At 40.4% G+C, this 27,335-nt stretch overlaps 1 protein-coding gene and 1 pseudogene across 1 annotated transcript in view; both read left to right on the top strand.

Annotated features, from left to right (window-relative positions):
• WWOX (WW domain containing oxidoreductase) overlaps positions 1–27,335 on the top strand; it is a 983,029-nt gene that overhangs the window by 144,703 nt on the left and 810,991 nt on the right. The gene's annotated exons all lie outside the window — the stretch shown is intronic.
• LOC134389907 (U2 spliceosomal RNA) lies at positions 4,982–5,104 on the top strand (annotated as a pseudogene).

Raw genomic sequence — 27,335 nt, 5'->3', positions numbered from 1 at the left:
AAGACTAAGGTATTTACTCTTTGACCCATAACTGAAAAAATTTGCCAATCCCTGATACAGAGAAAGCTATACTACAGTATCTGATACGTAGTGAGTATAACATTAATTATAGCAAATTATATACATTTCATACACAGTAATGCCTTTCACCCTCACAACTGCCCTACGAGGTGAGTAATACCATTATCTTCACATAGATGAGTATTAGAGTACCTTAATTACCTTCCTATAGAAAAGGAGGCACAGAAAGACTGGTTAACCTACCCAAGGTCACACAGCCGGTATGCGGTAGAGGTAGGATTAGAACCAGGCCACCAGGGCCTATGTTCTTAATCCTCTGCCACCTTCCTTTGATAGGTCCTGAATACATGCCATTAGAGTTCATTTAGACACAGCCCTCTTAGGTGAGCTTCATTGTTCTCTATCTTTTGCAGACAAGGAAACAGAGACTCTTATGAATTTGAAGCCTCACTCACAGCTGTGTCACCACACACTTTGGTCCTGGGATTTACACCCAAGTCAATGTGGCTCCGGAGCTGATACTTTTTTCATAGCTCATTCTGTGTCAAATGCAGCCATTATTTTGGCCCATTTTCAGAGTGACTAGCTGTATTTTTTTTGCAGCTTTCTGAAATTAATTCTTCACGTTGATTGTCAATCACTTCCTTTAAGTTGATGGCCCTGTGTATTTGGGGGCATTTTCCTGGTCCGTGTACACTTTGGCTTCCTCAAGGATGATGTACCTGCTAAAATGGGGCATTAGAGTCACCGAGGAGGAATCTTAAAAAGTTTCACACTCCTTGATCCATTGTGAAAAAGCAGGAGGTGAAATGGGGCAAAACACCTTTTCCTCGGAATCTTAAGCAGATTCACTTTTGAATTCCTATTTTTTTGTTCAGATAAAACAGTTACACTGAAAGGCATCATCTTATAGATCTACAGTATTTAGGGGCTTGAAAACATTTTGTTTAATTTGTGATAATCCAGTATCAAATGAAGATTTTTAGATTTATTTGATAGAGCTCTAGAATTACATCAATATTATGCTAATCACTTTAAATCCTATTTTAAGGTAACCGAGAATAGGTCTGTGGGTATGATTCTGTGTCATCTAGAGTCATATTTTTTATACAATTACTTTTGATGATTTTGTACGTTATACCATCCACAGATGGTTTTCTTGTCCACCTGACTTTCAAATCTGTTTCAGTCATGGGAATTTTGCTTAGGTTGAAGAAACAAGTGCGTGTATCTTGTCAAAGGAAATCACGAGCCCATGTAAACTCACTCTTGCTTCCAGCACCTCTTTCGTTGAAACATAACCACAACGTGCTGAAGCTTCACATTGTCATATCCTGCAGGCATGCCCTTATTCACCATCTGCTTGGGTTGTTTTGACATTTGAATATATTGGAAGTCTCAGGGTCCTGGGAACCAATCATGAGAATTTCAAATCTCTGAATTCTTCGAAATCTGGATTTAGGCTGGGAGACCATGTAGTAGTTCAATTAAAGATCTCTTTTCTCTTTTTCTTGTTTTCCTTATAGGACTATAGGAGTTCAGTGCTCGTTCACCCCAATGAGGAGGAGTCTTTGGCATGGGGGATTATCTCTTGTCCTTGGATTTATCTTTACTTATTGGTCATTATAGAATTTAGTCTTTTTTAGCTGTGGAAATAGTCACGTGAGACTCCTCCCAGAGAGGAGGAAGTGGCAAGGGTTGTGGGGGTGGGGAGTGGTGAAGCAGTTTTAGCACCATCCAGCCTTGACTATACCTAACAAGTAAATCACGTGAGGTGAAGTGAGACATTTTTGCAGTACTCACACAATCCAAAGAGCATAGGGAATTTAGTTAGTTTGCCACAACTGTCTGGCTTTATTTGTCAGGGATTACTTAATAAGCATTGTGTGCAGCTAGGTCAGGCAGACACGTTTCAATCCAGGCTGCACACCTTGTCATCTAGGAGACTCTAGGTAAGTCAGGCAACCTTTTGGAGTGACAGGTAGCTAATTTGAAAAGTGAGGGTGTTGCAATGTATCTACTGCTGCCTAATAAATTACCACAAAACTTAGAAGCTTAAAACAACAACCATTTTGTTTTGTCTTGTGAATTTTTTGATTAAGGAATATGGGGCTCAGCTGTGTGATTCTTCTGCTCCGTGTGGTGTTGACTGAGATCACTCAGTGGAACTCTGCTGGTGGATGTGTGGGACTGGCACTCAGCTCGTCCAGGATGGTCACCCATGTGCCTGTCACATTCACGGTTATGACTGGGATGCTCAGCTCAACTGGGACTATTGTCCAGAGGTCTCTATATATGGTCTTTCCAGCGTGGCAGACTTAGGGCAGTCTGGTGATATTTCTTACCTGGTGGCTCAGGGCTCCCAGAGGAAGTGTTCTAAAACACAAGAAGTAGAAGCTGCCAGTTTCTTAAGGCCTGACTTAGAAGCTGGCACAGCATCACTTCTATGGTCAAAGCAGTTACAAAGCCCACCCAGATTCAAAGGGAGCAGACATACACCCAACTTTTTGATAGTAGAAGTGTCATGGAATTTGTGGCCATCTTTAATCAACCACAGCAGGTAAGAAAAGCATCTACCTTATTGACTACAGAGTAAGTCTCAACTTTCTGAAGATTAAGTGAGATGATCATGTAAAGCACCAAGCGCAATAGGAGCTGTCCAGAACATTGCAGTTGTTCATAATGTCAGTAGTAATAATGCTAATAATAATAATAATGCTAGTAATAAAATAAGGATAATACTGTTTCTATTTCACCACACTGTATGCCAGTTGTTTAAAATCAGAAAGGAGTTATTGGTGAGCTGTAGAATAGCACCATTTAGTTTTGCCTTCCACTCCACAATGCAACATTCTCAACAGGAGGTATATTGAAGATTTAGGAATGTTTGTCATAGGGTCCCATCTCCAAATTCAGGGACATTACAATAAATGGTTATTGATGGCAGGCATTTTTTTCTTGGTAATCTCATTCATCCTCCTTCATTCCCACTCTCTTAATTCTGGGCATTGTATCTTACCTTTGTCAGTAACAGAGTCTTTTAACTTTCTCTGCCTCCCAATATCACTTCTTCCTATTCTCCTCACACTGCCTATAGCCTCCTTTGTATAGCTCTGATTGCATCCATTCTCAGAAGACCTTCAGTGATGTCCCATTGCCTGACAACCAGGTCCAAACTTCCTAGCCTCCAGCTCTTCCTTGAATTGGCTCTAGCATACTTTCCCCATCTTATTCCCCATATAGTTGCACTTCCTATGTTTCCCCAAGGTAGTCAGTGTTTTGGGGTGGTGTGGAATTCAGAATAAACTACTTTGTTTATTGCCTGACTCTGCTCAGAAGTATATTTCCATGTAAGCCTGACCTCCACTGTGCCAGGCAGCGAACAGCGTGTATTCAGAGAGCCCATTCATTCAATAAACATTTATTAAGTCCAAGCCATGGGGAGCCATAGAAGGAATTTAGAGCAGAGTTGTGAAATGATCAGATTTTGCCTTTTAGGAGACCATTCCGGCAGCAGCGTGAGAAAGGAGAGTGGGGAGACCTGCTGAGAAATGATTCCAGTCATCCAGGCAAGAAATGATGAGCTCTTGAGCAAACGTGGTTGCAGTGAGTACAGCGAGCAAGAGACAGTTTTGAGAGATGCCAAGGAGGTGAAATAAACAAGATTTGGTCACCAACTATAGGGGAGATGATGGCATGGTCAAAGGAGAAGGGAGGATCAAGGGCTAATTTGAGGTGTCACACTTGGCCAGCACGTGCATAGTGGAACCATCCCTGAGGACAGGGTATGAGTAGAGCAGTGGTGTGGTAGGAAGATGAGTCAATTTAGCCATGTCGAGTTCAAGACTCTTGTGGGGCATCCAAGTGGAAGTGATCCATTGGTATCTGGTTTTAGGTCTGGCACTCAGGAGAGGTGGATACGATGGGGTTTGACCAGGCATGGTTATACTGGCAGATTTGGACTTTAGAACCCAGCATCTGACTCAGGGGGCCTGCTTGTTTTGAACATTGTTTGGTTGTTTTCAAGCTACAAACAAATCCAGTCCTAAAACCACAAGCTCTCCTTCCGCTGTACCCTATATTTCAGCTAAGCTGGGATCATATCCTGGTCTCCCTAAACGCTACGTATGTCTGTTCCTGTCCTGCTGTTCCTTCTGGTTGGAATGCATTCTCTGTTTCCATTCCCTGTTATCCAATCCCTTCATGTCCAACTCCTTCTCATACTTTGAAACCCGTTGGATTTCAAGGTTCTATCTACTGAGAGTTATCACTGCCCCTTCCAACTCTCCAAATACTTTTTTTCTGTATTTGAAGGATTTATTACTTAAAAAAAGCATTTTATAGGAATTTCTGAACTCATCCTGATTCTCCTACTGGTTTGTAAACTCCTTCAGGTCAAAATTCATGTTGGATTGCCCTCTTTTCATCCATGTAATAACTCATGCAGGGATATGGGGCCAGAGCTTAGGAAACTAATGCTATGCATAGTTAATATCTCCCTTGAACTGTCTCTTTTCTGTGTCCGCCTGCCCTGCATGATTTTGGCAGGAGCGAATCTCATCTTATTCAGATGGACACATCCAGTGTTCAGTGCTGCTAATCAGACTGAGTTTTGAGTTCATGTGTCTCAGTGACAGGGGGTTGATTATTTCTAGCTAGTCCTCTGTTTTGTCTTCAGGCTTCATGTCCTTCGCAGACATGCTCATTGCTGATTTCGTTCCCTGGGCTAGGGCCCTGGGATCATCTTACAGACCCTGCTCTAAACATGGCCACACCTTGGTATTCCCTTTTGGGAAGACAAAGAAAAAATCCCCTCTCCCTTAACACCTGGTAGATTCCCAAGACGCACTGGAACTACACTGAGTTCCTACTGCCTAGAGGGATTACAAATAAAATTCTCAAGTGGTAAAAGAGACTTTCTCCCTTTTGGCTTATTTTTGGTTTTATTAATTTCCGTGCTATCGCTTCTTGGCCTTTTGGCTGAGATCAAGTGTAACATCTGTTTTCTTACCAGTTTAATTCCCATGCTTCTGGTTCTTTGGTCTCAAGTCATGATGTGAGTCAGTTCAGTTGAGCAAGTATCGAGGGCCCGTGTTGTACCAGGTCCTTCCCCAGGTGTGCGCCAGGCTGAGACTACTAAGACTTGGTCTTGCCTTTAAGGAGCCTTCAGCATAAAAAGAAGAAATGATTATGAGATCTAAAACATAGGTTGAACTTTGCATGGAGGTATGTTTTATTTGGACCATGGACTTTTTTTTTTTTTTGAAATGGAGAAAGTTAACTTAAAAGCCTGGATTCTTGGTTTCCTTCAGAAAACTGGAAGATCTGGCAACGTTGCCTCCACATTTCCCAGGAGCATCTCTTGACCCACCCCGTGCAGTGGCAGCCCCAGTTAGAAAGATGGGGCATGTGTTCCCAGGTCGGCTCACACCCCCAGTCCCTATGATTTTACACCTGGCCCGCTTTCCAGGTTGATATTATCTGGCTGGTCCATATCCATCACCTGTAGCGCCTGACTTCCCTGGAGGTGTGTGCTGAGGGCCTCTTTGACCAAATTGGGGGGGTGGGGGGTGTCATGGAGGCTAAATCGATCTCATAGGATAAGTGATTTAGCCAGTGGAGTGAGGTTGGGATGGCATCATGGATGAGGGACTAGCACAGGAAAAGCACTGAGTTAGAACAGTGTGGCGTGCCCCCGGTCATGCTGTGTGTTAGTCACACACTCTGTCCTCCCTTTTGTGGAGTGGAGGAGGAGGGACAAGGCTTGACAGGATCAAGGGGATTGTCCTCAGTGGCCTGTTTTAAAATCTTCCTTTTGGTAGTTGTTCCTCAAGACAACACTTTCAGCCCCATAACAATCCATTGAAGGGAAAACCACTTGGGGTGAATTCTTCTGTTTTTTACAACAGGTAGTTTAATCCCAAAGTGGGACTTGGAGCTCTTCCTGTGAGGAAGTGTAGTCTTGTGGCAGGGAGCAGACTCGGGGTGGGGGTGGGGGAGTCTAGGTTTCTCTGTTCTGCTCTGCCCCGACTTACTGCCCATCCTCAGCCTTGGCTTGTATCCCCAGAGTCCGTGAACATCATCCTGCTTGGTATTCATCTCTAAAATGAAGCCTTCTAGCTGTGGGGTTTCTAAGATGGGCTTACAGTGCTAAAAGCAATATTCAGTACACTCCAGCATGAGTGGCAACGAGTGGCCACAGGTGGGAAGGTCAGGGAGGGAGTTTGGAGCTAGCTAATCCCCCTCTGGCCCTGTTTAGACTGGGGGTGGGTTAATTAGCACATCCCAGCCTCAGTTTCCCCATTTGTCAAATGGAGTAATAGTGGGCGGGAATTAGATCTTATACAGACGTAGCACTAGGGTAGTGCTGAGAGGAGAGTGGGTCCCCAGCAAGTAGTATAGATAATGTCACTAATTACAACAGAAGTGATACTTACAATTTGATCAGGTACTGCGTGTCCCTAGTGAGGTCGAGGAAAGAAGGACAAAGCAGGGCTTTTCTGCCCTCCTGGTGTTTTAGCTCTACAGGAGCCCTGTTCTCTCACTTTGCTCGTAACCGCTGCAAGCAGCCTCAAATCCTTCTGGAAGTAGGTTGGTTATGAATGATAAATAATTAAGTAAATAAACTCCAGCTCTGCTGCCAAACTTGGGTCATGTCTAGAATATCGGAAGTCGAGTCTGTGCGGCCATGACCTCTCGGTGGCTTGCTTGAAGAGCTGCTCTAAGGTTGTGAGTCAATTTTAGCACGTTAAACATAAAACCCATTATTTCACACCCTCACCTGGAAATTCGGCAAGGGGCGGGGGCAAGGATATTTACTATCTGCAAGTTAGGGAGGCTTTTTACGAACAGGGCCCTCTCTACCTTGGTCCCCATTTTTCCTGGCGTCTCTGAACTCTCATTAATTTTTCACAGGCTTGTGATGGATAGTTTTTATTTATTCACGTCTGAGGTTCCATTGTGTGAAAAGGACTCATTTTATAACATTACATATTCATGGCTTGGGATAGATGGGATAAGGAACTTATTATTAATGTGTCACTGTGGGAAACTTACTCTAGTTCATTTGTGAACCTTGTTAAATTCGGTGTGGTCAGCAGACACGGTGAAGTTCTGGATACATCCTCCTAACGGAGGGCACAGAGTTTGCTGTTGCTTTTCCTTGATTCAGTAAAGCAAGTTTAACTCTTATTTAAATATTTTGAAGTAGTAATTTGAAAGAAGAAAAGAAAAAAAGGATGGCAGGGATTAAGTAGAGAAAGAAGCTCTGATTTTCTTGTTGCGTAGCCTTGTTTCTGCAGGATACTGTGGATTTCCTGCCGGGTTTGTGTAAGGGATGGACTATTTACTAAAAGATGTTGTAAGGATTTTTTTTTTTCCTTGTCCACTGCCATTTTTAGCATTCTGTCCTTGGGGCAAGTTGCAGTTTTCTCCATCTATGTATTCATTCTTCTGACCTGGGCTCTGGATTCCAGGGAGTTCTCAATTTGGAGCTCCTTGTGACATCACAGAATTTCTTGTCTGGAACAAATAGAGGGAACATTAACATACCATCTTGTAAATCAAAGCTGGGGTGGGGGAAGAAGGCACAGTAGGGAACCTGGCCCGATCTGCTCAGTGCAAGCTTAGTGAGAAGGAAGCTTATGTGGCACTCAGCTATCTGCAAAGACAGAAGCTGCTCTCTGGCGGGGACAGTGTGTAGGTTTTGCAGGATTTGTGGGGTCTGTTTTGCCCGGTTTGGCTTGGCTAGCAGTCACTGCAGTTTAATGGACTCCTCCATGTGAAAAGGGAAATGAATGCACAAAAAGGATACATTTTGAAATCTGGAAATTCAACACATCAGGCATCAGACTTGAAGAATGAAGTATTAAGAATCAAGTGGCATCACATTTGCTACACATCATGGAAATTTTCAAGCACAGAATTTGTTAATGATAACTTTGCCCTCCATGGAAATAGGAAAAAAAATAGTGAAAGTCTTTTGGACAACCAAAGCAATTAGCTTATGAAATTGATGCTGGGGTATTAACGGTGTGAGTGGGGGACAAAGGAATGAAATATCCTTTCAAAGGCATCCTCTGATGATGTTTCCATAATGCAAAACATTTGTTTCTCGCTGGGACCCCATTGGCGGTTCTCTGGTATTATATTGCCATTTATATTGCAAAGGCAGGCAGTGCGAAAACTGTAGTCTATTAAGAGTTTGTGAGTGTGTGCATGTGTATACAGTGAAATAATATCCAGTGTAATGTGAAGTGACAGTCAAAATTACAGCTTTTCTCTTGCCGCAAGGGTACTTCTCTGCCAAGTATAGTAATATTGTTGTAGCAGTGTTCAAGGTTGTCAGCAATTCTGGCTTGCTCTGCAGAGAGTCGTAATAGTGTGTGGAAGGAAGGAGCTTCCTGTCAGGGGAAATACTATAATTTTGATATATATTAGTTGGTGCCAAACTGCAATTAAATAGGAGGTGTTGGAAGAAGGTTTTATTTAACCAGCTTGAATTTGTTAATTAATTAGCAAAAACTTATATTTAGAATGCTTCAAGAAACAGTTCCATGTTGTTCTCATAACTTGATTTTACATAACTATTTTTTTTTTTGTCTCAAAGAAAAGGAAACAAAATACCACCCTCCACCAAAATAGTACAGAATAAAAATTTTCAACCCCAAAAGGAAAGGAAAGATAAAACACCGTGAATAATCTTATCTATTACATCTTCTTTTGGGGGCACATGTCCTGATCTGTTCAAGTTTTGAGTTGTGGCTTGGTGATCTGACAGACATGTAGTATTTGGAGCAGCATCTGTTATATGATTTAACTTGTGCATTGATTAGTTTTCGATTATGCTGTAGGGCTTTTCTGGTGACTAGAGGGAAAAAGTTATTTTAAAGTACATATATAAACATGCACACACTACAATGCAAAACACCAGTCTGTCTCTACAGTATTAGCTGAGGGATGCTAGTTTCCCGTCTTTTCATTAGTAGGGATAGTAACAAGTTTCTTGGTGACAACTTGTTCTTCCATTCTCAAGAAAGAATGAGGATGTCACCAGAGTTCACTGTAAACTGCTACTCAGATGAAAAATACCTTCTTTTTTGAATAAGTAGAAAAACCATGGACTGAAATAGTGACAATATATTAAAAGCTCTAAGGCACTTATGTGTGAACACATAAAGAACAGAAAGATCCTGTTGTTTTAAAAAGGACTATTTAAGAGTCTTGAAAAAGCAACATGGTGGGGTGGAAACTCTCCCTCTGATATTGAGCATTTTGCAAATTAGGTGAGTTTTATTCTGCTATAAAATGTGAATCCAATATCATTTTATATGACCATAAAATGTGTCTACTTTGGTCTCTATCTTTCATGAAAAAAAAAATTCCCAAAGTATATTACAAAAATAATTAATAAGCAACCTTTCATAGTTTTTTTCTGAGGTTAATTATTACCTTAAGATAAGAAATCAATTTCAGTTTCTTCGGTTTGAGACACTTATTTGTGACTAGGTGTTTCCAAAAGGAGGATGAGTTAAAATGCTAAGTGTGTGCCTTCATTCCCCAGAGAAAATGCCTCTGCTGCCGGCAGTGATTTATCCAGAGCCGTCTTGCCCATTTATACCCCATGCCAGGAGAATGTGTGGAAAATGTAATAGAGCTGTAAGAATCTAGTGTAGTAGATTGGTTATGGTAAGGAACAACAGTTGTCTTCATATTGTTACAATAAAAGTGAGATACCCTTGAGTCTTCACCAAAGAAAATAACTTGGCTCTTTTTTTGCTAACCTTCCTGACCGGCCTGAGCTAATGCATCACGGGAGGTGGCTTGGATCTGTTTTCATGATGATTGCTGCTCCTGTCCTGGGACCAAGGTGAGTGGAGAGGGAAAAGGGACGAGAAATTTAAACCCGGATCTATCTCCTCACGGAAAACAGGAAACCAAAAATAAAGCAAATGAATCTGTTTCCCCTCTTTCTGGTCCTCTGTAAAAGTCATCAAATTCGCACTCTGTTCTCACTAGGCACTGGAGTTTCATGAGCCGGGACTAGAGTGTTCCAGCCTGTTACAGCTAATTATGGCAGGCTCTACCTAACTGGGAGAACAGTTTGGCACTGGTGGGATTTCCCCTCAAATTAAGTATGTTCTTCAAATACAGTTTTTTTCAAAGACGTTTTCTCCCCACTTTTAATCTACATTATCTTTCGGTGCTTTGCCTAGAATTGCATATCAATTGGAACGATTGATATTATATATCAATATTCGGAATGATAGTTATGACATATATTTCATGTGTTTTAAGATTCACATATCAACACTTTGTGACATTCAGCAAAGAATACAATAACTTCTTAGATGAGGGAAGAGAAACAACCAATCAGTTGATCTGGACATTGATTCGTTACCTATAGGATCACAGCAGACTGGGTGGGTGGAGGAGTTGGGATGTCTGGGGAGGGCTAAGAACTGTCTGTTCAGTTAGTTAATCAAGAGTTTCCTCTTACACACGAGAAGGTCCAAATTCAAACTAGCTTAAGCGGAAAGGGTCATTATTGGCTCACAAAATGCAGAGTTTTGTGCAGGAGTCAGCAAAGTTTTTTTGTAATGGGACAGATAATAAATATTTTTGGCTCTGTGGGCCATGTGGTCTCTGTGGAAACTACTCACCTCTGCTCTTGTAGTGTGAAAGCAGGCATAGATAACATCGGGCATGGCTGTGTTCCAGTAAAACTTTATTTATAGATACTGGAATTTGAATTTCATATAAATTTTCATGTGTCACTAAAGATTATTCTTTTTTCCCCAGCCATTTAAAAATGTAAAGCATTTTTAGCCCATGGGCTGTACAAGATGAGGCAGTGGTCCAGATTTGGCCCATGGGTTATAGTTTGCCAACTCTAGTTTAGAGTCTAGCTTTTTCCAGAGCTTAAGTATGTCACCAAGGCCCTGTCTTTATCTAATCCCTTGGTTTTGGTTCTCTTTTATGTGTTATACTCTTCAAAGAGAATATACTCTGAGTGGGGATCCAGATGGCTACTGATGGATTGGCATTTCCTCATCTTAGCAACAAGAAGCTCTTTTGCTTGCTTCTCTGGCACAGGAGCCACAGGGAGAACCGTGAGTGGCCTAAGGAGGCAGACACCTACCCCCGAATCAGTCATGGCGCTGGAGCTTGGGGTTCTTAGACTGGGCTAGCGTTAAATGCCCTGCCTCTGCACTGAGTCAGGGAGGCCCAATTGCCTAATGGAAAAATGAGGTCCATTTTGGTAACAGGAGGCACATAGGAAATTGTTCTGGACAAACAATCTATAGCTTCCACAATCCACTGTGATCCTTTTATGGATTTACATTGTAATTTTATCTTTAGATGTTTCTGAAAGCATAAGGAAGTAATCCTTTCTGGATGTAGCTTTAAAAAGGACCATATTGGGTGGTCTGTTATCAATGACTGGCAAAGAACAGGTCTCTTGTAAATTGCGCTGCAAGGAGAGCATTCCTATTCCTGTCTCACTGATACCTGCCTTAGGTTCTGTTTCCTGAAAGCACAGTTCAAGGCAGACTTCTTGTTCAAGTGATTTGGGGACAGCAGGGTATCATATGGGGCATGAGAAGAGCAGCATCGGGCAGAGGAAATGTCCAGCAAGGACCTGGCTTCAGCTGAAGACCAGCTTCAGCCTAGCCCTGCGGGGAGTTCTGGAGTGTGAATTGTACTGCAGAGTTGGTCCTGTCTGAGACAAGGGCCTGGCTGGTGGCAGTCATTCGTTATCCAATGTCTCTGGGGAAGGGAGAAGCATCGGTGTAGCCTCCCAGGCCGTGAGTTACCATCTGACACTCACAGTGGCTGGGTGCGCCTGCCCAGGAAAGGATCTGGGGTGAGGAGGCACCAGTGCAATGTGCCTGTAGCACTCCACTCTTGCAAGGAGGAGCGACGTAGGCACGGAAGTCCTCTGCAGTGGGGGGCCTATACCTGAATATTTCCTGACGCCCCAAGTGCAGGCGTACAAGTTGACATCAAACCTTTCCTCCTGCCCTCGGCCCCAAACCTACTTTCCACTTTCCGACCTATTTACTTCAACAGAGTGATCCTCAAATAACTTTTGTTTAGTGAAACTCAAGGCTTTTCAGGATGCTGTGCTAATGTCTTCCTTTTTTAATTGAGTAAATATATTATACACAGCTGGGTAGGTTGTTTCCTTCCTGGCCTTGCTGCTACAATTTGAAAATGGATACAATTTTCTTTAACTCACACAGAATGAATGTGGCATTTATTCTGGTTTCCTGTGGCTCTCCTTTGGAAAATGTATTTACATGGACATTTTTGAAGCACTTTTTAAGATATCGAGAAATTAAAAAAGAAAAAAAGAAAAACCCTTTCCCCTCCCCCACACAATGGTTACATAGTGACAACAGTGGGTTGAGCTAAATTCAGCTACGTCAAGGAAGAGCAATAAAAGGAGATGGATTGTTCTCTAAGCTTCACTTTATTGGATATTGTAATTGACATATAGTTGTCATTTATAATCATCTGTCCATTCCTGTGAGTTGGGAGCAGTAAAGTTAATTGTGGCAGCTCATTTGCATTAATCTCACCTCTGAAGGGTACAGTAACCCATTAATATCATGTCATGATGAATTATCACAAATAACATTGAACATATTGATTAATGATCTCTGAGATTTGTATCTCGTTAAAACATTTTGTTAGCTCTTTAAACTTTTAAGCCAACAACCATTGCATGTAGGAGGGGTTTAGAGATAATCTGAGAGGTGGTGGTGGGTGGTGGTATACATTGTAGGGTTACTGGTTTAAGGAATTGGACTACCCAGTTCTCATTAGATTTTTTTTCCCCCTCTCCTAAAAAGCCAAGCACTTTTTCATGGTAACTTTTTCCTGCTCTTCTTTGGATAGTGGTTTCTTCAAAACAGTGGCTTCTTTGCTTTTTAAAGTGGCTCTTGTTCTCAACTGGAATAATTTCAATAGGATTTAAAATTTTTCCTTCCAGTACCTACAGCGTTGGTCTTCTGAATCTCTTGCACACCTAGGTATGTCTGCTGTTTTGAAGTACGTGGAATTATTTTTGTCCATTATATCAAAATTTCTGAACTTCTATGTTAATATAAACATAGACCACGTAGAGAATAGTTTGTTTGAGATGAAATACCATCATTTAAAATATCACTTACTGCTTGTTTTATAAAGTGTCTTTACTCCTTTCGTGGGTGCTCTCCTCTGTCAGGTGATTGCAGAAGATTTTTATCTCCTTTGGACATTTCCACAAAACAAACACAAAAAAGACTAGCAGAGAAATCATCATTTTGGCCACATATACCATGTAGGCATTAATAAAATGATAGTAAATTCTCTTTAACAAAGCCCTTTGCAGAATTTCCTGGTAAAAGTTTAAATAAAGTAAGGAAAAAGGTTAGCATAAGGTTGAATTACAAAACTTGATCCTAACAGCATTTTCCTTCATCAGTTGCAAAAGTGGTACAATATTTGATCTTCCAGACTTATATATATTTCTTCCAGTTATGTTTAGTAATTGGTTTGTTTTATCGACATAAGTATTTAACAACTGACAAAATGTTGAAATTAGTCTCCTTTTCTGTCTAGGGAAAATGGAACTGATCTTCCTGAAATAGGTTGCTTATGATGTCATTAATGCTTGGCTAGCTTGGGTGGTCCTAATCCCAGAGGGCAATTCTGAAAAGGGGCAAGGTGTAACTGCTTCTGCTTGCCTGTAGACCTCCAGCCTTGAGTTCATCACTCCCCTGATAAGGGAGAGATTGGGACCCTCATGCATATCAAGAGACAAGCTGCGTGAAGACACATGCGATGTTTAGCACCGGAAAGAGGTCCAACTGTTAAGAAAAGTCAAGTGCATGATGTCTGAACACTGGTGGGGAAAATTTTTGCAATGGTGCAGCATCTGTACCTTTAGCCAGCAGGTAAGGACAGTGATGCCATTCTTACTTACTCTCAGATGCTTGGTTTTATGGAGGGGTCTTAAAACGGTAATCGGACCATATGTGTAGCCATCTTTGGACCTAAATAGCTAAGGACAAAGTAGATTGCTCACTTCTAAGAGCCCTTTCTCTTCCTTTTTTCATCAGGCCTGTAATGTTCCTCACCCACTGAGTATTTAATATCTATGTTTTCAAATCAAAGAACAAGACTTTTGTCTCCCAGGATAGTATCTTGTAAAGCCAACCTCTTTATTACTTCACCAGTTTTAGGCTTTATTACTTGCGACCTAAAGCCTGCTAGGGCTTTATGCATGTTGGAGCTGCTAGCACCACCTCTACCCACTCTTCCTCTACCTTTTTGGGGACCCAAAATGTACAAGGCGAGCTCGATGTGTGTTCATTTCCATCCATGGTATTAATCCTTATTCATTTTAAAAATCTGCTAACGGAAATATTTCCATTCAGCTCATTAATCAATTGTGATTTTCATTCCCTTGTTTTGTAAAAGCTGTTGCAATAAATACTTTTTTCACAAGGCGAAAATCCAAGAGATGGATGCAGCCAGCGTAATTAATTGCACCCAGTTACAGGAGATCAGCAAGTTTGTGAGATTCACATGCTGCTATACCATATGGTTGCCCAGTAGGCGAAAAATTTGATTAATGTTTTGAAGTAGATTTTTTTCAGCAAATATTACAGCCCCAGATGAGGTTTTTTCCCCCCCTTTTACTTTCTAGTATTTAGACTTAGCTGAAGGAACCAATCCTCTGATTTAAAGCTTAATAATACTGTGATTCAGTGAAAACTTAACATGCAATAAAAATTACATTCCTCCTGTCTCTTGTGGATATAGAAAAATACTACATTATGTCTTTGTTTGTAATTAAGTAAAATGTGATTGTTGGATACTAGAACTTGATTCTTTTTTTCTCCTCTTGAAAAAGGAAAAATAACTCTGGTTTTAATTGATGCATTTTGGTATGATTTATAAATAATATATTTGGGCAGACTTTTCAAAACTAAAAGGAAAAAGTGAAAAGCAAAAATAAAAATGAATCAGTGAACCTGCTTCTTCATTACATACCTCATACCAATTAGACCACCGTAAATGTAACTAGGTGAGTGCCGCAGAAAAGTTTAAGCTGTCTCTACTCTGTTATCCAAAGGCATATCAGTTTTATAACCTCTCAATATATTTATAATTAATTTATTTTTAAATAAATAAAAAAATCTACTCCAGATTTTTAAATCAGTGTTATAGTTGCTTTTTTCATCTTAACGGCTCCTTGTCACTCGTCATGCTGGATACCCATCCTCTTATGATACCGCCCTACCGGGGCCATGTCCAATTGCTGGTAGGGGATCAGCCATTGTGTAATGTAACGACCAGATATGGTAGGCCTAACCTGGGCATTAAATAAAAACAGGATGCAATTTTGAAAACTTGTTGGTACCGGCAGTGGATTCCATAAGGAAAATAAAATAAAACAAATTTCTCCCACTTTGGTGAATGATGCTTGAGGCTTTATATGGCTTAGTTTTCGGTTTTTCTTTTGAAACTGTTATTAAATTTCTAATTGCCTCAGCAATATATGACTCTCTTTAAATCTTAATGTCTGTTGAAGTGAACTATTAGCTCGAGTAGTTGGAGCATGGTTTTTAATGAGGTACCTATCTAGTTTTGAATCCTTTGAGTCTTGGCAAATAGAAAGTTCTCTCTTCTAGAGCCACAAAAAATATCTGTAACTTTCATCCACTAATAGTCTAGAGAGAGACTTAGTTCAAAAGAAATTGTGTTATCATCGAACAAAACAATGATATGTGCTGTCATCTCTTTGATGTCATTTGATATTTTTTTCTGTTTTTTGTCAAACAGTTTAAGGGCTCTAAGTATGTGATTTTCCAATGGCTTTGCAAGGCACTGGTTCAATCAAAACACAGGGGAAAATGGTAGAGACCAGGCCAACAGGCCCATCTCCTCTGATTTTGACTTACAAAGTCAAATGTTTAAGCAAAAAGGGTAGACGGGTTTTGATAATTTTACTGGTTTCTAATCTTTTTTCATATTCTTTTTCTTCTTCATTTTTACCAATCAATTAAGTAATAATTATCCACAAAGACAGGAAAAGAAGTGTTTCAGTGATGGCCTATTTTAAAATGCCCAATCCAAGAAAATAGTGCAGCTGGTTTCCTAAGTTCAAATTTGAAATTCTCTTTTTCATTTTCATTATGTCACCCAATACAGATTTTTATAGTGAATCTGTTTTAGAGACACCACTTGAGATAAACAGTTCCTGAAGATCTAACTAACATTTTTTCCCCTTCTTTTAGCTCTTTTTTTTAAGAGTATTTTTTACCTGTGCAATCTAAGCAATAATTTTTTGAATGTCTGCTACATTCGAGACACTTTGTATGGTCACCTCCAAATACAGCCTGGGTTTTTAAATGAAAAAAGGAAACACTTTTTAATTTTTATTTAACATGGCAGGTGAAACACGAACAATGTTTGATCAGTTGGCAGGAGACAGTGTGTTGAATTATTTATGAGTTTACTTTTTTTTTTCTTTAACAGCACATACATATATGAAATACGTTACTCGGTGATAGGACGAATAACTCAGAGGCTTTGATGAGAGCCAGCGCCTTATGGCAATAAAAGTAACATTAGATCTATTCCTAGTAATTTGATCTAGATTGGCCTGATTTTTGTTGTTGTAGTGGTTGTAGTGGTTGTCGTTTTAATGTAATTTGTTTGAAAAGAGCAAGCCTGTTCACAGTGTGGTGTTTTCTCTGCAAAGGAGACAGAATGTATTTCCTGTCCCTCTTTTGTTAGTAAATGCATACTTTTGCATGATGATTTTGCCAGGGCAGTTAAACTGAACGTTTATATCCTAGAGGAGCCTGATACATTTGCAACATTTCCCTTTACAAATTTAACTTCTCTGAATGTAATCCTTTTTTTGGAGAGGGAAAATTCCCAGAATATCAGTTCACTTAGGTGGAACCTCCTTTTATTTAAACTAACCATATTGGATTGACTTTATAGGCCATATCGGTGTACACTGCTCAGAGTAATTTACCAGGAAGTATCCATCAGTAAGGTGGGGGTTGCTACATTTTTCAAGTGGGAAGAAGTCCAAGCAAGTTTAGGAACAAGAAAAAAAAAAATCATCTTGGGGGTCGGAAGAAAAAAAACTTATCCTTGGGGTCTCACCATTTGAGATGGTTGAGTGTTGCCATGCAAAACTAACACCCAGCGGGAAGGTTCTGCTTTCTTCACAAATTCTCAGTTAACACAAGGCGTGTCGGCAGCTGGTAGAGAGGGAGTCAGGGCGCCAGGCTGAAAAGAGTGGAAGGCAGTGCAGGCTGGAGTCTTGCTGGGAACCTGGAGCGCTGGAAGGTAAAACATTACCTAGTTCTGGCAGCAAAACTTTGCCAGTCTGTTTTTCCCGAGCTTCAGGCCATGCTGATGTGAAAGTTGAATAAATGAGAGCTAATGATTTTTTTAAAGGCATTTTTTAGTGATTTGTCTGGGGAATGCTAAGTTGGCAAGAATAAAGTCTAGGCAAGGGAGAGTTGATTTTTGATGACCCAAAGAAGGCATGTGCTAGAGTGATTTAGTAAAGCTCAAATAGTCCAAGATGGTTCCACTTCAGGGAAAGTGTACAGTTATCAGAATTACATACTAATGAAAAAAAGGGGGAAGTCAAGATTATTAGACTGCAGGGCAGTGACAAGGAACAGCAGCACCTGCACTGAAGTGGTCTGAGAAACCTTCCACCTCGGGGGTCCAAGGTAGCACTTTCCCAAAGAACTGATTCCGTTGTCCTGCCAAGACAAGTGACAGGAAAAAGACAGAAGTCCCCTAAAAGTAAATGAGTCGCCTCATGTACAAAGGGAAGGATAAGATACCGAAGTTTATACATAGAGATCCCAATCCCAAAATCAGGCCTAGGTGTATTTTCTAAATAACAAATATTTGCAAACACAATATTGCAGAGTCTTATTTTCTTTTATGCTAGCTAATGTGGTCCGGTTTCATTTGAGGATGCTCTGAATAAAATAATATGGGCTATAGAGAGAAGTGCTGTGTAGATGACAAATGTTTTTAAAAGTTTTGCCAGCCTATAGTGTGAGTCAGCACACTGCAAATTTAAGAATATTCCCCTACGTTTTCTTTTTTTCCACTGGCATTTCAAAAGTCATTTTATTTTTACTTCCTGAAGAATGAAATCATTGTATTTTGTTTATAACCAGAAGTACACCTGACCATGAATTAAGTTAAAGATTCATAAAGTCACTTATTAAATTTTTAACATGTAATTGCTGCACATGCACACTTACACATTCTAATTTCTATCACTTTCTGCATATTTTTCCCCTCGTGACAGGTTTCATGACAGTCTCTTTAGTGCGTACCTCATACTTGTTTGGGGTTTCTACATTTGAAACATTATCAGAGGACTTGGATTTGGTCGAACAAAACTCACTGGGCAATGTTTGCTTAGGGAGCAGTCTCTGAGCGGACATGTCAATATCTACGCATGTGTTTATTTGTAATTAAAGTTAAGATGCTTGAGAGTGGCTTTACCATTAATCTAGAAACACAGAGTTGTTTCCTGGTGAATGATGTATGACAGTTTGCTTTGTGCTTCCTCTGAAAAGAGAATTGTTCTTGCGGCATTGTTACAGAGAACAGCTTTCCTGTGGGCTCTCTGTCTTAACTGTTTCAAATTCCTGTTGTTCGGTAAATCTGTCAGAAGGGTCTGCGAGGGACCATATTTATGGAGAGAGTGTAGAGTGGTCAGTCTAAAAAGCTCCTTAGTGTAGTACTTTGAATTTTAAATTACACACATAATTCAAAGGTAATGTAACTTGCCGTGTTGGACTTTAGTCCATTCCGTTAGATGGAGAAAAATGACTGACGTGAAGAATGAGTTATTGATTCTCGGTGGGAAAATGACTTCTGTAATATAGGAAGTATGGTAAAAGGAATAGCTTAATTATTTACGGAGCACTTTTCAAAATATGCTTTTACAGCAGTACAAATTGTATATATACAAATTGTACGACTAGATTCTCTTTTTTAAAAATTCGTTCGTAGGAGAAAGTTATGAGAAGGCTTATATTATTTAGTTGCTAAGGCAAAGTTTAATTTTGCTTAAACTCCTATAGGCTGTAACTAAGAAAGATACAAGGAGTAATGAGAAGTTTCTTAACCCCTTAAAAAATATGACTTGTTCTAATTGCCATTGCTTATTTACATTATACTTAGGCTAGTGTTAGGGGAGCTTGGCTGCCAAGATTTACAAAATACTCTCTCTCTCTCTCTTTGGTTTATGATGTTTTTCAACAGTGTCATGAACTCACTTAATCTGATTTCATCAAGTAAATATATGGGAAGTTGAGATGACATATTTTAATCTGGCATTTGAAGAAATATTCATAAAATATCAGATAAAATATTTATTTTGGCCTTTCCCTTCTGATCTCTCTTTTGATTCAGTGTGTATTCGTTGCTTAAGGACCACAGCCTAATGTTATTTTGACTGCATTTCACAGTGTTGGCAGCCTTTCAGATAAACAGCATATTTGTGGTTAATTGGTTGAACATGTTCTATAATTATAATTATATTAAAACGTTAATGTGTTTGAACATTTGCCCACCAAAGGCCACTCATATGAACTAAGTTATGTTTCTGTCATTATAACTGAATTGGCTGGTGGCTGACATTCAGCAATCGAGGCAGGACAAGGAGCCTGGGAATAATACAGAGGCTTCTTATTATTTCTGTATGAAACTGTGGTTTGGATAGTTTTAGAAGTTGACCATGAAAATTACTTTCTGGTTGTAACTTGGATCCCCAGGTTTCAATCTGTGGGCTTACGTTTCTTCAGATTTTCAAAAAGGATTGGCTTGGCTTTTTATCAAAGTTACACAATGGCTGGAAAAAAGCAAAATTAGCACTTTATCAAGTTTGGAGCATATTTCCAAGGCCACCAGGGAGCAGGGAAAGTCACCAAAGAACACTCCTTGGAACCAGGCAAGGAACCATCCTTGAAATGAGCAGAGACAGCTGATGGCCAACAGCCAAGGGAAGGAATCCCCCTTTTGTACCTTTTAGAGAAGCCTTCTGGGTTGACTTAGAAGCCCAGTGGACCCAGCAGCCAAGAATCCCAGCATCTTCTTTTCTGAATATTGGGTTATCCATAAAATGGTACCTTTCCCCATGTAATAAGCTAAATCAGAGTCTATGAACTACCTGTTTCTTGTATGACCTGTGAGATGAGGAAGGTTTTTATATTTTTAAATGGTTGAAAAAAATCAAAAGAAGAATAATATTTCATGATACATGAAAATATATGATATTCTAATTTTGTGTCTATAAACAAAGTTTTTTTTAGAACATAGCCATGCTCATCTGTTCATGTATCGTTTATGGCTCCTTTCTCATTACAGTGGCAGACTTGAGTAGTTCTAGCAGAAACATTGTAGCCCTCGAAGCTGAAAATGTTTGCTATCTTTGTCATTTACAGAAAAAGTTTGCCACCCTCTGATCTAAATGATGTCCTTCGATTTCTGTCTCTCACCAGACTGATAGTGCCGTGAGGACAGGGGTTGTTCTTGTCCCAGTGTGCTATGGGTCACATGTGTACCCCAAAAGTTCATGTACTGGAAACTTGATCTCCATTGTAACAGTGTTAAGAGAGTGGGAAATCCAATTATAGAATTTGCAAGGTGGGGTCTTTAAGAGGTGATTAGATTATGAGGACTGTGCCCTTGTGAATGGATTGATCCATTCATGGAGTAATGAGCATGGGTCTGATAGCTTTATAAAGGGAGTGAATGAGGAAGTTAGTTCACTCTTGCTCAGTCCATTCTTGCCATGTGACACCCTGGTCACCATGAGACTCTGTAGAGTTTCCACCAAGAAGAACCTCAGCAGATGTGTTCCCTGGACTTTGGACTTCCCAGCCTCCCAAACTGTAAGAAATAAATTTAGTTTCTTTATAAATTACCCAGTTTCAGATATTCTCTTACAAGCAACAGAAACAGACTAATACACAGTAGGGGATATTGGTTGGATAAATGAATGAATGAATGAATGAATGAATGAATGACTACACCAAAGGTATGAGTATGGAGATGTGTGTCATTTTTTATCTTTGGCCTAAAAACTGCACACACTTTATAAAATTTGAAAATCTGTTTCCAAACATGTTTGAATTGATTTTTATGGCCTTTTAATTAACCCAATAAAAATGGCACCAACACAGCAATTTTAAGAAAATAAAAGCCAAGTATTTTTATAGCTACCCATGCAGTTCACATTACACTACATAGCAGTATTGATATGGTCCAAATAATTATCTTTTGGACTTAGAATACTTCAAATTAGGATTTACTTGAAAGATTATGTTCTATATCATTTAAAAAGGGAAGAAAAAAAGGTCTTCCTAAATTTATTTACGTAATAGAGTAATTCTGGCACTACTAAATAAGGCAGGAAATTCCATTCAGCTTAAATGTGCTGTCCTCACCCTAAAGTATTTGGAGGGCTTCATAGAAGAGCCAATGGATTTAGACAGATCTCAGTTGTAGAGCTGAATGTGCACTTCGTTAAAATACTTTGTAAGGTGTTCAAGGATGGGTTAGAATGGTGTGGATTCCAATTTACAGTCTTCAGGCCAGTGATCTATTTCAGAGCCTCATGGAGACCTCCCTTGGTGGGCACACTCTGGTAATGTCATCATTTCTTGTTAGTTCTATGTCCCTGAGTCTTTCTGGCCTGCATTGCCAGCCATTTTATCCTCAGGGTATCTGGGCCTTTCTTTCTTCTCTCTGACTCACGCCATGTCCTTCCTGGACTCTGGAGTCAGACTGGGACACAAACTTTTTCCTCCTCATTCCCCACATTCTAGCTGTGTGTCTCTAGGCCAGTGGTCTCACTTCTCTGAGCCACCAGTTAACTGCAAAACAGAGATCTTATACCGATCGCTTAGTGTTGCTGTAAGAATTAAGGAGGAGGGCATTTGCAAGTGTCCCAAGAAATTGTGTGGTGCATAATAAGCACACAGTAAGGGTTAATTATCTCTACCCTTTCTTTTTGTAGCTGAGCCCAGGCATCTTTAGAAAAATGGTCCTTCCTCCTCTTGTGTATTTCCTGTAATAACCTGGCACCATTTTACTGGGTCACATGTCCTCCTTTCCTTCCTTCCTCTCTTCCCTCTTCCTTATAGTGGTTCTCAGATAGATGGGTCAGTTGTCTTCTTCACTAAGCAGGAGCTGGGCAGTTGGATGTTCTTCCCCCTCCCACACTGGTGGGAGAATTGTTAAGTAGGTCACAGAATGGAAACCTTTGGTACTCTGCTCTCCAACCTGGTTTGGTCAATTCTGGCAGGACCTCATACAAGGACAAAAAAACTTTTGTTTTCATTCAAGACCTTCCTCAAAGGTGATTCCCAACCTCCTCAGGATCCCTTCATGTTTAGTAGTTTGGCTCCCTGCACAGTACTGTCCTGTGCCTATTCATCCATCCCTGCTGCTCACACCTGGGTGGGCCAGCTGCCTTATCTCCTTGTGTGCATTGCTCAAGCAAAGCTTTAACTACTCTCCTTGCCTCAAGAGCTGACTTCCTTCAATGAGTTCCTGACTGCTTGTATAGTGTAATGTTCTCTGGACCTGACTCAGCATCTCTGTGAAAAGCCTGGTGCTGGGACTGGAGACACAGAGGCACTGAGATGTACTTCTTGCTTTAAAGAGCTTGCAGTTGTCCCATCCACTCAGGAGAATGTTGCTGTTCATGGTCTGCCACTAACTGGAACACACCCATCTCTTTTTTTCCAGTCTTGCTGGCTTCTCCTTGTTCTATGAGATTCAGTTTTGTTGTGAGTGTTACTTCCTCCCCTCCCCACTTCAAAGTTCCTGGTCATCCATTCTTTATTTTCCTTAATGTAGATTTCCATTTGTACTTGCCTCATTGTGTTATAATTATCTATTTGTGTATGTGTGTCTCCCACTAGATTGTGAACTCCCTGAAAGGATAGTCTAATACAGCTTTATATGAAGCAAAAAAAAAAAAAAAAAAAAAGAGGGAAAGAGGGAGGAAGGAAGGAGGGGGAAAAAGGGAAGGAGAGAACTTAGTTAATGTTTGTTTGTTGGCTGATTGTGTGGATGAGTCACTAGTGAACTAATGAATGAACAAATGCATGAATGCATGAATGAATGAATGAGTGGGTCAAGAACAAGATCTGGCCCAAAGGGGACATGTGCCTTTCTACTTAGAGATCACACAGGAAGGCTCTAAGATTCCTTGCTCAGAAGTCTAGACTGTTCTCTGCCAAGAATGGACCTATCCTGGCCTGTTTCATAGATATTGTGGGGGGCCACTGTAAGGATGGTGGTTGAAACCTGCAGGAAATTCAGGAGTCCCTGTGGCTTCTGTCAAAACTAATGGCTCTCACTTATTTCTAGGTCTTGGCTGAAAATGTATCACATACATCTTTGCATATTGGATATGCTAGAGCAGAGAGAATGGCAAGAAATTTCCATACAGAAGTGTGCAAATCTTAGCTTGGATGTCATTTTCTGGATAAGAAGGAATGGGCAGTTGGCAACTTTTAGATCGGTAGTGAGGAATCACAGGAGATGCTATGAAGGATCTTGGAGAAGACAGCATCACTGTCTCCAACACTTGTTATTTATGTTATCAGACTAGGACTGGCTCTCAAAATTGAGTAGGCACCAGAATCTCTTGGAGGGCTTGTTAGAACACACATCACTGGTCTCCAACCCCAGAGTTTTTATTTCAGAACTTCTGGAGTAGGACCCAAAGATCTGCATTTCTAAAAAGTTCCTAGTGATGTTGATGATGCTGGTTTGGGTATCACACATTGGACTAAGGGCTCTGCTAATTTCAGCTTGAGGGTATTGACTCATAGGGTCAGATTCCTGCCATCCACAACTTCTTTCGGTCATCACTAGGGTAGACTCTTATTTTCTGAGTATGAAAAGTATCAGAGTTATTTTAGTAAAAGCTCTTGCTTGCCATCATTGCTTTTAAACCAGGTCTCTGAAATGAGAAAACCAAAACTAAGTTGTTTTTTTTAATTGAGGTAATTGTTGTAAATATGAGTTCTGCATCACATCTGAAAAATTTGTAAAGCCCTACTTTGAACTTATTTTGTTCAATCTGTCTGTATTGTTCAGTGTTTCTTATATAAATTTGATGTACCTGCCACAGATGTTTGTTTTGTGGTAATAATACCTTTCCACATTAAAAAAATCCTGAAATGAAAATGTAACTTAGTCTTATTGTTGTAATCTCCCCTTGCCTTTTTACATGGATCATTTGTTTGTGAACTGGTTATTTCAGGAAGGGCTCAAAGGTAATTTCATGGTTTAGAGCGTTTATATTGGCGCCTTTAATGAGCAAAACATATTGTTTTCTAATACATAAAATGAGGAATTTTTATATGTATGTATATAATTTTCATTTCCTAATATTACATGTTCAAGTTCAAGACATTGAGAACAATCATGTAAAGAAATTACAGTTGTGTACACAGGGGAAATATGAAAGTTTTGTAATGCAAAAAATAAATAAATAAATAAAAATCAACATTTGCAGGCTTATGAGATGATTTTATTTTTAATGAATCCAAATGATAGCAGAGAGCTGCTGTTGTGTTTGTGCATTGTACAGTAATTCATATCTAAAAATACAGTAACATATGGCTTTGTTATTATTTAGTTTAGGAATTTATGCACCTAAAGGAGTTTCGAGAGCTCTGGGTCTCATTTGGATGTTGTATACAGCAACTAAACAAGATAAGCTGGAGCAGGGAGTTTCTCATCTCTAGATCATTAAGATTTGACCAATTCACTTTTTTATTGGTGTTGGTTAGTTAACTCAAGATCTTTTTTGCATATTTGGTAATGATTCTCTTCCTTCTTTCTTGTTATGTTTTAGAAAGCTGAATTGGTGAAAATTTTTGGCCCAGTAAAAAAAACATGTCCTGGATTGGAAAAGAGTACGAGCTTCTTTTTCTAGCCCTGGAGTGAGGTGGCTTTCTGGCCTCTGGGTTCATTTGCTGTCCTGGGGAGTCACTGACACCCACACACTCCCAATCACAAGACCTATCCCTCCCATCCAGATTGTGTTTGTTTTACGGCTCTCGCACCGAGCATGCAGCTGTGTAAACCTGAGAATGGTTTCTGCACAGCTTTGATCTTTGCATGGATCAACAGTTGCCCTCAGTCCCTGAACCCTGTTCCATGGCCCCATATTTCTTGGATTTTTCCAGTTTCTGCTAATTATGGCACTGCATAGGGAGCCTTCCAACAGCATTCCCCATGACTTTGGGCGGAGACTTTGGAAAAAATGCCTAAGTCTGTCATCATAGAGCCATATTAGGGAGTGATTTCCATTTGATGCCAAAAAATATGCCATTTAGTTTCCTCCTAAGAGGCAGTCTGACAATTTCAAGTATACTGCAAGAGTCTGACAAACTTAAACATGATGAACTGAATAAATGTTTATTGAACAAATGCAGTGTGTTGTTTTTAACTCTTAAAAAGTTCAGTCCTCACACCAAACGTGGCTGATTCCACTATTGTAGATGGACTGTTGGGCTGACACAATGGAGCATTATTTTTCAATCAATGAACTGGGTGCCTGTAGAGACCTGTGCGTGGGGAAATAGAAAAATCATGATGCCTATCCTTGCTTTAAAAGCCTGGAACACGGTACAAGGAAACCATGCAGAGATTCCAGGGAAGGAGCCATCTTTCCATATGGAGTGACCATGAACAACCTACAGAACTGGGCCATCATGCCAGGCAGGATCTTGAGCTAAGAGATGAGAAGAGGTTGTTGGGCAAAAAGAATGACATGGAAAGCCATATGTGGCAGAGTAAAGTCTTCAGGGTTACCACAGTCAGATAGACCTGGGTTTGAGTACTGGCTCAGCCCCTTACTGTCTGTGTGATATGGGCAGTTTGTTTTCTCTTTATGAATCTCAGTTTTTTCCACTTATAAATGGGATTAATAATAGTCTCTGCCTCCTAGATTGTGAGAACTAAGGAAGACAATGTATGCATATTGTTTGACACTGTCTCTGGGACATAGGAAGCAGTCAGTGATTTATTAGCTTCTAATACTGCTACACTGCAACTATTCTTTTTTTAAAAAATTAATTTATTTATTAATATTATTATGTTTTTACATTCTAAGGTGTTGTTATGAAGCAGTTGGGGAGGAGGGGGAGAGAGGAATGGGAAGAGAAATAGGGTGGGAGGAGGAGTGGGGAGGGGAGTATGACTGAGGCCCGTGGCACGCCCCCTCATTCTGGCAAGGGAGACCAGGGGGCTTCCAGCAGGGGCTTGGTTGTTGCTAGGCTGGGTGCAGGTGTCAGGGGGTGTGTCTGTGGCCCTCGGCCCCCCACCACCCCAGCTTGGGAGCTTGGGGCGCTTCCTCTGGTGGCTCGGTGGTTGTCGCTGGGCTGGGTACACTGCAACTATTCTTATCCTTCCTCTTTCTTTACCCCCCCCCCTCCTTTTTTTGGTAAAGGTTTACACTAGAAAGAAAGGAGCTGGGTCGCAGCCAGCATGCCGGTTTGACAGGAGTCTAGGACATATGTGGGAGGATAGTCCAAGATCAGTTTAAATAGTGAGTCTCCAAGATTTGGGGTGGAATCAAGTTCTTGTAAGTGTCTGAAGAACCCAGTGGAGTGACTCTCAGAAAGGACGACTCTTGGGTGGAAGATTTTGAATGCCAGGGTGAAGCTGTGGGTGCTACTCAGTGCATGCCACCAGGTGGCTGTGTTATGTGGCGCACTTGATGGAGAGTGGAAGGCACTTCCTTGTTCTGTAAACCCAGGAGTGAGCCCTCCCCCACCATGCTGGGCACCTTTTTACCCTCAGAGTCTTTGGTGTACATATGTTCTTTATTGCTTGAACATAGCGAACCCTGACTACTTACATTTATAATGAAAACAACCCAAAAGGGCAAACAATTTAGGCCTAAAAGTACAAACCAGCACACAAAATGAACTTAACAATGTTGCCCTAGTTTCTTCCATGTCTGTTGAGCTGAGGCTGGAAATCCCATCTCTTATCAAGCAGGTCATCAAGGTTGAGACCTAAGGACTCGGGCTAAGATTTGGGTCAAGTTGTCTCCACTGCTGTGTGTTGAAATATGTCAGGAGCCATCTTGCTGAGTCCAGGAGATGGTGAAGTCTGAAAGGCTTGGCCGTGGTGTTGGTTCATGTGTCACAGCTGCCCGTAAGGAAAACTTTGAGAAATACAGATTGCTACATTACTTACAGAGGATAGTGCTTGAAACAGAAGGA

The sequence above is a fragment of the Cynocephalus volans genome, chromosome 10 (genome assembly GCF_027409185.1).
Source record: "Cynocephalus volans isolate mCynVol1 chromosome 10, mCynVol1.pri, whole genome shotgun sequence".
Lineage (NCBI taxonomy): Eukaryota > Metazoa > Chordata > Mammalia > Dermoptera > Cynocephalidae > Cynocephalus > Cynocephalus volans.
The sequence above is the reverse complement of the archived record's forward strand: the minus strand, read 5'-3'. Positions and strand labels throughout refer to the sequence as shown.